At 41.8% G+C, this 12,638-nt stretch overlaps 1 protein-coding gene across 1 annotated transcript in view; it reads left to right on the forward strand.

Moving 5' to 3' along the window:
• The first annotated feature begins 6,686 nt into the window (after positions 1-6,686).
• Positions 6,687-12,638, forward strand: part of PLS1 (plastin 1) — a 133,988-nt gene continuing 128,036 nt past the window's right edge. Inside the window, exon 1 of the mRNA XM_053598584.1 lies at positions 6,687-6,815. The gene's annotated coding sequence lies outside the window, so the exon portion shown is untranslated. The remainder of the gene's footprint in view (positions 6,816-12,638) is intronic.

Genomic DNA, 12,638 nt, shown 5'->3' on the forward strand with positions numbered 1-12,638 from the left:
AGATGTTAGTTTCATTTCTTGGTTTTCCATTCGATTCCAAGTGTCTATGTCTCTGTTTTTGTGCCAGTACCATGCTGTCTTGAGCACTATGGCTTTGTAGTACAGACTAAAATCTGGTATGCTGATGCCCCCAGCTTTATTTTTATTACAGAGAACTGCCTTAGCTATACGGGGTTTTTTCCAGTTCCATACAAAACGCAGAATCATTTTTTCCAAATCTTGAAAGTATGATGTTGGTATTGATAGGAATGGCATTGAATAGGTAGATTGCTTTGGGAAGTATGGACATTTTAACAATGTTGATTCTTCCCATCCATGAGCATGGTATGTTCTTCCATTTGTTAATATCCTCTGCTATTTCCTTTCTGAGGATTTCATAGTTTTCTTTATACAGGTCCTTCACCTCCTTCGTTAGGTATATTCCTAGGTATTTGATTTTCTTTGAGACTATGGTGAAGGGAGTTGTGTCCTTAATTAGCTTCTCATCTTGACTGTTATTGGTGTACACAAAGGCTACTGACTTGTGGACATTGATTTTATATCCTGAAACATTACTGTATTTTTTGATGACTTCTAGGAGTCTTGTGGTTGAGTCTTTGGGGTTCTCTAAGTATAAGATCATGTCATCAGCAAAGAGGGAGAGTTTGACCTCCTCTGCTCCCATTTGGATTCCCTTTATTTCCTTGTCTTGCCTAATTGTATTGGCTAGAACTTCCAGCACTATGTTGAATAGTAAAGGTGACAGAGGACAACCTTGTCTGGTTCCAGTTCTAAGAGGAAAAGCTTTCAGTTTTACTCCATTCAGTAAAATATTGGCTGTGGGTTTGTCATAGATAGCTTCAATCAGTTTTAGAAATGTGCCACCTATGCCTATACTCTTCAGAGTTCTAATTAGAAAAGGATGCTGGATTTTATCAAATGCTTTTTCTGCATCTATTGAGAGGATCATGTGATCTTTATTTTTGCCTCTGTTAATATGGTGGATAACGTTTATAGACTTGCGTATGTTAAACCAGCCTTGCATCCCTGGGATGAAGCCTACTTGATCATGATGAATGACTTTTTTGATGATAAGCTGTAATCTATTGGCTAGGATTTTGTTGAGAATTTTTGCGTCTATGTTCATGAGTGAGATTGGTCTGAAATTCTCCTTTTTGTTTGGGTCTTTTCCTGGTTTTGGTATCAGGGTGATGTTTGCTTCATAGAATGTGTTGGGGAAGATTCCTTCTTCCTCAATTTTTTGGAATAATTTCTGCAGTACAGGAATAAGCTCTTCCTTGAAGGTTTGATAGAATTCTGGAGTGAAGCCATCTGGACCAGGGCATTTTTTGGTTGGAAGATTTTTTATTGTTTCTTTGATCTCAGTGCTTGAAATTGGTCTGTTCAGGAGTACTTGTGTACTTTTTTATCTACTCTCTTTGTTGTGGAAAAAACAAATAAACTAAATATATTCACATCACATTTCCTGGTATTATTCAAAATGCACCTACTTTTCCTGTAATTAGATGTAAAATTGGTGCCTATAGGTAGCAGCTGATTTCAGAATTAGGATCAGGGCTGGGTGGCAGATGGGTATTTATAAGTATTTTAGAAACCATCAGAGGATGGGGAATGAACTATTAATAATACTAACCATATAAACAGAGACTCAGCTATAATTCACAATGTCTGTTTTTTTTCCCCTTTAGAGTTCAAGATATAATTTTGCAGGGGCCAGTATTGTAGTAAATATTCTGTAGCAAAAATTTAGGATTGAACTTGAATTGGAACCCTGGTTCCACCATTCACTGTCTTTATACTTAATATTTCTAAATCTCCACTTTTTTCGGCAGTTTTTGCCCGGCGCCGGGTTTGAACCCGCCACCTCAGGCACATGGGGCCGGCGCCCCACCCCTTTGAGCCACAGGAGCCACCCTAAATCTCCACTTTTGTCCTTGTAAATATTAGATAAAGAACATTAATTTCCTGGCATAGTAGCTATCACATAGAAAACATGGAATAAACAGTAGTAGTGATGAAGATGATGGTGGTGGTGACCATCAGAATTCTGTTCTTTTTTTTTTTCTGAGACAGTCTCATTTTGTCTCCCTTTGTAAAGTGCTATGGAGTCATGGCTCACAGCAACCTGAAACTCTTGGGCTCAAGAGATCCTCCTGGCTCAGCTGCTAGAGTAGCTGGGACTATAGATGCCCACCACAATACCCTGCTATTTTAATTTTTTTAATTTATTATTATTATTTTATTAAATCATAGCTGTGTACATTAATGCGATCATGGGCACCATGCACTGGTTGCAGTGCATCTTACAAGGGTACGTGTGAAACTTACTAAATGTAGAATATAAATGTCTTAACACAATAACTAAGACAATGCCAAGAAGGCTATGTTAACCAGTTTGATGAAAATATTTCAAATTTATATTTCAAATTGTATATAAAAATATTTCAAATTTATATTTCAAATTGTATATAAAACAAATTGTATATAAAACCCTGCTATTTTTAGAGATGGGGTCTCCCTCTAGCTCAGGCTGGTCTCCAACTCCTAAACTCAGGCAATCCACCGCCTCAGCTTCCCAGAGTGCTAGGATTACAGGTGTGAGTCATTGCACCTGGCCTAGTGTTCTGTTCTTTATTGTAGCCCTCTCAGGGTCAATGAGTCTGGGAAATTAAATTAACGATACAAGTGGATCTTTGGGAAATGTGGAATTAGTAAAGTTTGTCTTAATATAAAAGACATTGTTGGGCAGCGCCTGTGGCTCAAGGAGTAGGGCACCGATCCCATATGCCGGAGGTGGTGGGTTCAAACCCAGCCCCAACAAAAAAAAAAAAAAAAAAAAAAGACATTGTTTAGCTGTATTTAGTTTTTGCTTATTTAATCTTTAGTTGTGTTTTCATGAGAAAAAGTTAACATTTTGTATATCGGTTTTCTCAGCTATAAATTGAGGATAATTTTGAAGGGTTTTCACAGATATTCAATGAGAAAATACTGTAAGTGCTTAGAATGGTGACTACCTAGAACAGTGGTTCTCAACCTTCCTAATGCCACAACCCTTTAATATAGTTCCTCATGTTGTGGTGACCCCCAACCATAAAATTATTTTCGTTGTTACTTAATAACTGTAATTTTGCTACTGTTATGAATCGTAATGTAACATAATCATAATATCTGATATGCAGGATGTATTTAGGCAACCCCTGTGAAAGGGTCGTTTGACCCCCAAAGGGGTTAAGACCCACAGGTTGAGAACCACTGACCTATAAGGAGCTTAATAACTCTTAGCTCTTTGCATTAATATTTCATATAAGCTGTAGAAGAGTTAGAAAATTATCCATTTCGGGCAGTGCCTGTGGCTCAAAGGAGTAGGGCGCTGGCCCCATATGCTGGAGGTGGTAGGTTCAAACCCAGCCCTGGCCAAAACTGAAAAAAAAAAGAAAATTATCCATTTCACTTAGTTGGTGATAGTTTTTCAGCTAACAGTTGGAACACATGATTGGATATAATTCATGTGATAAATATTTAAATTTGGTATTACAGAAACTGGAACCTATTGTTATTATAACTACAGTGTACATTTTTCTTTTTTATTTTTGCCATTTTTGGCCAGGGCCAGCTCTGGTATATGGGGTTGGCGCCCTATTCCTTGAGCCACAGGTGCCACCCTACAGTGTACATTTTTGATGACCAGAATTCTTGTGTCCACCACATATAGCATCCTTTCACTGTGAATCTTCCTATCTGATGCTTTTAATTGTTTTCAAATTATTGTTCTTTTTTTTTGAGACAGTTTCACTTTGTCGCCCTTGGTAAAGTGCTGTGGCCGGTAGAGGGCTGTGATGTCGCAGCTCACAGCAACCTCCAGCTCTTGGGCTTAGGTGATTCTCTTGCCTCAGCCTCACGTATTATTCTTTTAATTATCAGTGGACCCCATTTATCCAGCCAAAATTCACAAGATACCCCAATATATAAGTAATAATGTGCTGGCTAGGTTGGGGGTCCTTGATCCAGTATGCTTCCCACTTTTTTTATCTCCATAAATTTCCAGGGCTCCTAGAAATACAGTTCGAAAATCTTATTTCTCATTGGTGGTGATAAAATCAGTTAAGCAGATAACAATATTCTTTGTGATTTTTATGCATTAGTTGTGCATTTCTAATGATATACTCTATTATTTTAGATTTAAGAAATGCTTTTGGGAAATATTTTAGTTTTATCAGCAATACACTTACAAATCATATTTTAGGATTGGTCAGTTACTTATTTTTTTGTGACCCTGACTTGATTTGAACACACAACCTTCTGATGGTCGGTTACTTTTTTTTTTTTTTAACATAGCTCTCACACTGTCACCAGGCTAGAGTGCAGTGATACCATCAGAACTTACTGCAACCTAAACTTCTGGGCTCAAACCGTCCTCCTGCCTTAGCCTCCTGAGTAGGTGGGACTACAATCACACCAACATGTCCTGCTAATTTTTCTATTATTTTATGGAAGGGGTCTCACTCTTGCTCAGGCTGGTCTCAAACTCCTCACCTCAAGCAATCCTCCCTCCTTGGCATCCCCAAATGCTAGAATTACAGGTATGAGCCACTCCACCATGGTGTACTTTCAGAGATGGTTGTTCCAGACATTTTATACTGATTATTTTTTAGCTTTTTTTAACAGAGGGTGACTTTTTATTGTGCCGTCCTTCCAAATCAAGTTATACTATAAGGTGTTTATAAAGTTTGTGTACAATTTAAAATAGTTTAACATAGTAAATTACACATGAACTTCATGGACACCCTGTATTTTGGATCTACATTTTTTATGAATTTATTTTGGTCAGTATTCCCACTAAATAAACAGATTATCAATGCATTTCCTTTTTTTTTTTTTTTTTTTTTTGTAGAGACAGAGTCTCACTGTACCGCCCTCGGTAGAGTGCCGTGGCGTCACACCGCTCACAGCAACCTCTTAACTCTTGGGCTTACGTGATTCTCTTCCCTCAGCCTCCCGAGCAACTGGGACTACAGGCGCCCGCCACAACGCCCGGCTATATCAATGCATTTCCTTAAATTTTCTTATCTACTTTATGGGGAATAATTTATACAAAATAAATTTGATATATCTAAAGAGTACAATTTAGCTATAACAGTTGCATACACCGATGAAATTGTCACTATGATCAAAGTAGAGAAAATTTCCATTACACTCAAAAGATTTTCTTTTTTTTTTTTTTTGCAGTTTTTGGCTTGAATCCACCACCTCCAGCATAGGGGGACACCTTCGACATATGGGGACACCGCCCCACTGAAAAGTTTTTACTAACTCTTTGCAGTCCATCCTTTCCTTCATCCCTGACTCCGGACACTTACTAATCTGCTTTTTGTCATTATAGGTTAGTTTGGACTTTGTGTAAATGGGATCATACAGTATGTATTTTGTTCCTGATTTCTTAAACTCAGCATAATGATTTTGGGAGTTTTCTTTTTTTTTTTAACCCATTTTGAGGCCTGTGTGAATAGTTCCTGCTTTTTTATCACTGAATAGTATTCCATGCTATAGATGTACTGCAGTTGTTTTTTTTTATTCACCTGTTGATGGACAGTTGGATTCCTTCTGGTTTAGGGCTATTGTGAAAAAATGCTGGTATGAACGTTGGTATTCAAGTCTTTGTGTGAGCAGCTGGATAACACCTGTGAATGGAATGGAATGGAATAGGTGCGATCTGACAGGTGTATGTCTAACTTTTTAAGAAAACTGTGTTTTATTTTGTGTGAGACTACTCAACTCCTCCTGTACATCCGGGCTCAGATAAGAACACTAAATTTACTGGTTTGTCGTGGAAGCAGGGAGAAATCCTTACCCACCCCCTCCTTGGCTTACTTACTTCATATTTAATTGCACATCCAATTCTTTTGGGCTATTAAAATAATTTCAACCTCCTTCTTTCTTCTCCAGACCTATCGCTATCATCTCAGCAAGCCCTTTCTCCGTATGTACTGTGCTAGCTGCTACGGGGCACATCAGACTTTGAGTCGAAGGGGTAATAAATCTGGGGTACAGATATTGGCTATGCTGCAGGCAGAACCGGTGAGAACTCTTGAGACAGTATTCCATTTATTTGACTCATATGCTAAAGAACTGTCCCATTTTTGTTTGTGGGCTTTGTTTATTTTAAGCAGGTGTGGCTTTGGAATGAAAAGAAGCTTGTGAAATCCTAAAAAGGAGTTAGGGGAAAGAAAAAAAATGTCTTCCTTTAACACCAGTAATTCTTCTCAGGGAGCCCCGGTCCTCTTAGTGTGATGGTACTCGGACTAGTAGCAGAAGCTTCTGCTGTGAACATGTCAGAAATGCAAATTGTCGCGCCTAACTCCAGACCTACCGAGTATGATGCGTTGGTTGTAGGATCTGTGTTTTAACAACCCCTCCAGATGATTCTCATCCACGCTCAAGTTTGAGAACCGCTGTGCTAATCTCATTTCAAACATGTAGATGGTCATCTTTAGGCTTGGGTAACTGTGGAGGGGAGGGATAACGTTGCTGCAAGCGCCCATCCACCTCTCCCCCTCAAAGACGCTTCCAGCACCTGCAATTCCACCTCCAACGTCCGCCTGAACCCAGACTCCGGCTCCCGGGTCCCTCACCCCGGGAGCCGCAGCCAAAAACCGGTAAGTGGATTGCGAGTTTGCGGGCCTGGGTGCCGGCCGAGCATGCGCAGTGGCGCGAGCGCAGCGACTAGGCGGGCGCCGAGAGGGAGCCGCAAAGTGGACCTGCGAGTTACTAGATCCTGAGCCGGAGCTGCGGGCGGGAGGGCAGGACCGCTGGGCCAGGTACGCGGGGGTCGGGATGGGCGCAGAGTAAGGCTGGACAAGCAAATGGAAAGCAAAGCTTTACTTCTTTGGGGTGCGCGGCGATTCGCGGGCAGTTTCTCCGGGTTTCCTCGCTGTGCAGTGCAGTGGGGCGCCCGCCGTCCTCCGGGCGCTCTTCTCTCCCGGTCCGGGCAGCGTGTAGTGCCTGCAGGTGTTAAATCCTGTACTTATAGTGCTTAAACAGTACGCCTGGGAACTGCATTGTGATTTCCTGCACGAAATAAGGCATTTTGTTAAGTTTTTTTGTTTATACTTTGCTTGGTAGCTGGAGAGGCTCCAGCCTTTTTCGTCTGAATTCTGACTGGTTTGTTTGCCTTTGGCCTTTTGGTGCATAGGATCAATAGGGCTGGAGTGAAATCGCACCGGTGCGTTCTGGTTTTGGTGCCTTTCCTCGAGCACAAGAGCTTCTGGATGCGGCATAAAAAATGTTACTTTTCAGCGAATTTCACTGCCAAAAACTTTCTGCGTTTCAGCTGCATTTACAAAATTGAAGATTTTTTTCTCCTTCTTACCTTTCAACATTACTCTTATTTTGGGCTGCATTTGGTGCATTAAAAGGAAGCAGTCTTGTAGATAAGTAACAGAATTCTCGCTTTTTCCGCTTTATTTGCTCTGTCACTGTTTTACCGTGATGTCTGTGGGGCTGGATACACTGATATCACACTGAAGCTGTGCTCCACAAATTTCCCGAACCTGTGAGCCTTTACAGAATTTCAGGCCAGGGAACACAACACTGAACTTTATTTAGGAGCTACAAATATGAAACAAGTGCTTTTACAACCTCCTCCCTTTGTAATCAGCTTCCCTTTAAATTGGATTTTGTAGTGAAATTCTATAGTAAAGTGTTAAATTTGTGATATGGAAGGCATATACATAATAAGTAGTAAGCTTAGGGGGGAAATTAAGTTTAGGAAGAGAAACCTATATGGAAAGGGAATACAGGTATCCCCCTCCACACACACAACTTCATTTCCTCCATGATGAATGTTTTAATAGCAGAAATAATATACATTCTAGTTTTGGACTATAGAGACCTTCAAGGTCAACAAGTTCAACTGCTTCAACTTACAAATGAGAAAACTGAGACAAGCTAGTTTCTTTTTTTTTTTTTTGTGGTTTTGTTGTTTTTGGCCGGGGCTGGGTTTGAACCCGCCACCTCCGGCATATGGGACTGGCACCCTACTCCTTTAGCCACAGGCGCCACCCGACAAGCTAGTTTCGATGACTTGCTGTGGCCACCTAAGCTCCTTGTTGGCAAAGCCAGGCCTGGAATCCAGGTTTTCTGATTTTTCAGGGCTCTTTTTACCACTCCCCATAGTACTGTTCTCACCATGTGGTTAGATGATTAAACTTTTTCTCTTTTACCTTCTTATACCATATAGTCTGGTTTGAGTATAAAATTATTTCCACTATCAAGCTCCTAGTACCTTATAAACTCCTTCAAAAAGTCCCCTCTCTCCCAATCCCCGCCTAACTTTTTGTTGGTGTGAAAACTGCCTTCCTTGCCTCAGTAAGGTTGGGCCCTTCCAGAGTGCCTGATTGCCCTGCTTTTCCCTCGTTGAAGTCCTGCCCATGCTGCAGTGGATAGCTCAGGTGTGACCCCTTCCTGGAAGCCTTCCTTGATAGCTACGAGAAGTAGCTGTCTCTCCTCTGAACCCCATAGTGTTTATTATTGTTGTCTGTGGTGTTACTATCCCCTACAGTATTTTGAATTATTTTAGGATCTGTCAACTTCCTGACCAGGAAATTGGCAGATTGTGTAAGATCTTGGAAATTAAGTGATTTCCAAGTCTATTCAGCCTTGAGCATAATTGTTAGCCACTATTTATGGGAGAGAAGTGAAGTATAGACAGTTTTGTAAAAAGATTTGATGTGGATTTTCTGCAGTATGGGGAGGCCATCTTAGAACCTATCAAGACAGCGGCCACGTCAAACCATCCAGATGGGATGATTTTCTGATTCTTATATTTTGATAAGAGACCACCAATTAGTTATGGGGAGTGTTAGATACAGGGGTAAAAACATATTACAGGACAGTAGTCCGGGGCCTGGATTAAGCATGTGACTCTAAGTGAAAAAGCGGAGAACACAGATTTAAGAAATGATATAAAGAGGCTGGGTGCAGTGGCTCACGCCTGTAATCCTAGAACTCTGGGAGGCCAAGGCAAGTAAATCTCTTGACCTTAGGAGTTTGAGACTAGTCTGAGCAAGAATGAGACCCTGTCTCTACAGAAAAATTAGCCAGGTGTTGTGGTGGGTGTTTGTAGTTCCAGCTACTCCAGAGGCTGAGGCAAGAGGATCATTCAAGCCCAAGAGTTTGAGGTTGCTATGAGCTATGATGATGCCATGGCATTCTACCCAGGGTGACACAGTGAGACTCTGTCTAAAAAAAAAAAGAAAAGAAAGAAAAGAAAGAAATAAAGGAAAAAGCATTTGGGCCAGGCATGGTGGCTCCCACCTGTAATCCTAGCACTCGGGGAGGCCGAGGCGAGTGGATTGCCTGAGCTCACAGGTTTGAGATCAGTTGGAGCCAGAGCGAGACCTCGTCCCCTAAAATAGCCGGGCATTATGGCGGACAACTGTAGTCCCAGCTACTCGGAAGTGTTAGGCAAGAGAATCACTGGAGCCCAAGAGTTTGAGATTGCTGTGAGCTATGACACTACAGCACTCTACTGAGGGCAACAAAATGAGACTCTGTCTCAAAAAAAAAAAAAAAGGAGGGGGAAAGCATTTGGTAAAAGATGCAGAATGCAGAGAAGGAAAGGCACTGTTGAAAATTAGTTTCAGGTTTGGAGTGTTAGTAATGGGTTTATAATGTTCTCTTTCTTATAAGTACCTCCAGTTATAACATTATTTCTTTCTGTTTCTTTTCTTTTCTTTTTTTTTTTTTTTGTAGGCCCTTGGTAGAGTGCCGTGGCCTCACACAGCTCACAGCAACCTCCAACTCCTGGGCTTAAGTGATTCTCTTGCCTCAGCCTCCCGAGTAGCTGGGACTACAGGCGCCCGCCACAACGCCCGGCTATTTTTTGGTTGCAGTTTGTCCGGGGCCGGGTTTGAACCCGTCACCCTGGGTATATGGGGCCGGCGCCTTACCGACTGAGCCACAGGCGCTGCCCTCTTTCTGTTTCTTATTAAGGTGATTATTGTATTTCTTATTCTAGATGATGAACTCTTTGAAGGATGATCTTTAACCCCTCATAATACCTGGCACATTGCTTTGCAGTATCAGGCACTCAATAGTTACTACATGAATGAATAAAGAAATAAGTGTATTTTGGCACAGGGAGGGTGTGCATTTAAGATCTTAGAGCTATAAGGTGGCACTTTATCCAGATCATCACCTAATTATCTAGAGAAGGAACTGAGATGTGTTTAACTAAGCTAGTTAGTGGTATAGCCAGAGGCTCTGCTCAAGTTCCCTCATTACTAGACCCAAGTTTCTTTCATGAACCCTTGCTTTTTAAGGTTGTTGGCCCCAAGATTAATTTGAGTTGCTAGCCGCATGCTATAGTTTGAGATGTCTTGTGGGTCTGAGATCCTCAGAGACCAGTCTAAAGGGGTATGTGTCTTTGGAAGATATAAGGGCTGACTGGCCATTTCAAGATAGAGTGTACTGAATGAGGAGGCTGGGGTCCTGGGAATCTGTACATGGAGGAGTTGAGAACACTGGAAAGGTCGTGATAGCTCAGGAGAGATAGAAGACACAATGGGTTGGCCCAAAGTCCTTGCACTGAGAGTGTGTTTTGGAGAGACATTTTATATTACTAGGAGGTGGTGAGTGATGGCCATGGAGAGGGTGGCACTGAAGGGTGACGATTATGACTCAGGAATGTTGGGATAGGGGTAAGGTTAGAGAGAGACAGAGAATATGAGAGAATTGTGACCAGACTCTACCTGGAAAAACAAGACAGAAGGCAGTAATTCTGAACCTAAAATCTCAGTTCTAAAGGTGGTTTGGAATATTTGTTTACTTGGAACAGATGTTGCAAATGGCCATTTTGCAAATCAAAACACCTTTTTCCAGCAGTGCGGGAGCTGTTGGATGGCACATCATTTCCATTGACTTTGTTTTTTTTTTTTGTGGTTTTTGGCTGGGGCTGGGTTTGAACCTGCCACCTCCGGCATATGGGACCGGCGCCCTACTCCTTGAGCCACAGGCGCCGCCCCATTTCCATTGACTTTCACATTGAAAAGTGCCATTGAACACTGTCTTCATTATTCCATAGGCAGTGATGCCTGTTCTCAAAAAAGTATCAAGAGGAGAGAGCAGTTGAGAGCACAGAGAGGAAGCTTGAGAGATGGTTAGTAGAGAGGAAGAGAAGGGTTGATGTGGTATGTATGTATCTACATATATACCCATACCTCATTTATACATGTATATAATGTCATGATTAGAGAAGCTAGATAGACAAATGCAAAATCAGGCAGTATGATGAGATGAAATTAATGTCTCATATGATTAAAATTAAATCCTGGAATTTACCATGGCCCCCCTATGAAAACTGACATTCTATAACTTTCTTAAAATAGTATTAGTATTAACAACTAATATTATAGAATGTTTTCCATGGACCAGACACCATGCTAAACATTTTACAATATGTTACTTAATGTTCATAAATCATCCTATGAAGTAGGTGCAATTATCACTCTCATTTTACAGATAAGGAAACTGAGACATAGAGAGATAAAATGATAAACCTGAGGTCACACGACAGACAAATGGTTGAACTGAGGCTTGATCAGTGCCAGAAGGCAGGTTTGACTTCTGGCACTGAGAGCTCAAATAATTTAATCAAATATATTAGCAAAATGCAAAATGTGATAACTCTAACACATGCTTAGAATGGCCACAGGTTTTAGCTGGTGGAAATCTCAACATTCTATGAGACCGAGACATCCTTTAATCTGAGAAACAAAACAACAGTGATGCCCTCTTTCTTTGGTTTGTTTGAGAGACAGGTCTTACTCTGTCACCCAGGCTGGAGTGCAGTGCTCCTTCAGCTCCTGGGCTCATGTGATCCTCTTACCTTAGCCTCCTGAGTAGCTGGGACTACAGGCATACAGGCCTGGCCTGGTTTTTTAAAATTCTTTTCTTTCTTTCTTTCTTTCTTTTTTTTTTTTTTTTTTTGAGACAGAATCTCACTCTGTCGTCCTGGCTACGTAGAGTGCATGGTGTCATAGATCACAACACCCTCAAACTCTTGGGGTCAGGCTATCCTCTTGCCTCAGCCTCCCAAGTAGCTGGGACTACAGGCGCCCGCCGTAACGCCCGGCTCTTTTTTTTTTTTTGTAGAGACAGAGTCTCACTCTATGGCCCTCTGTAGAGTGCCGTGGCATCACACAGCTCACAGCAACCTCCAACTCCTGCGCTTAAGCGATTCTCTTGCCTCAGCCTCCCGAGTAGCTGAGACTAAAGGCGCCCGCCACAACGCCCAGCTATTTTTTGGTTGCAGTTCAGCCGGGCCGGGTTTGAACCCGCCACCCTCGGTATATGGGGCCGGCGCCTTACCGACTGAGCCACAGGCGCCGCCCACGCCCGGCTCTTTTTAGAAACAGGGTTTTGCTCTTGCTGGGACTGTTCTTTCAGACTCCTGATCTCAAGCAATCCATCTGCCTCAGCCTTCCAGAGTGCTAGGATTACAGGAGTGAGCCACCATGCCCAGGTCTGGCCTGTTTTTTTAAATTCCACTTTGTCTTTATCTCCTTTACCCATGAAGCACTCCTGGAGACAGAGACAAAAGGTTTTTCTCTAGGTACAGCATTAAAGCCATTTCTTACTGC

The sequence above is a fragment of the Nycticebus coucang genome, chromosome 8, assembly GCF_027406575.1.
Source record: "Nycticebus coucang isolate mNycCou1 chromosome 8, mNycCou1.pri, whole genome shotgun sequence".
Classification (NCBI taxonomy): Eukaryota; Metazoa; Chordata; class Mammalia; order Primates; family Lorisidae; genus Nycticebus; species Nycticebus coucang.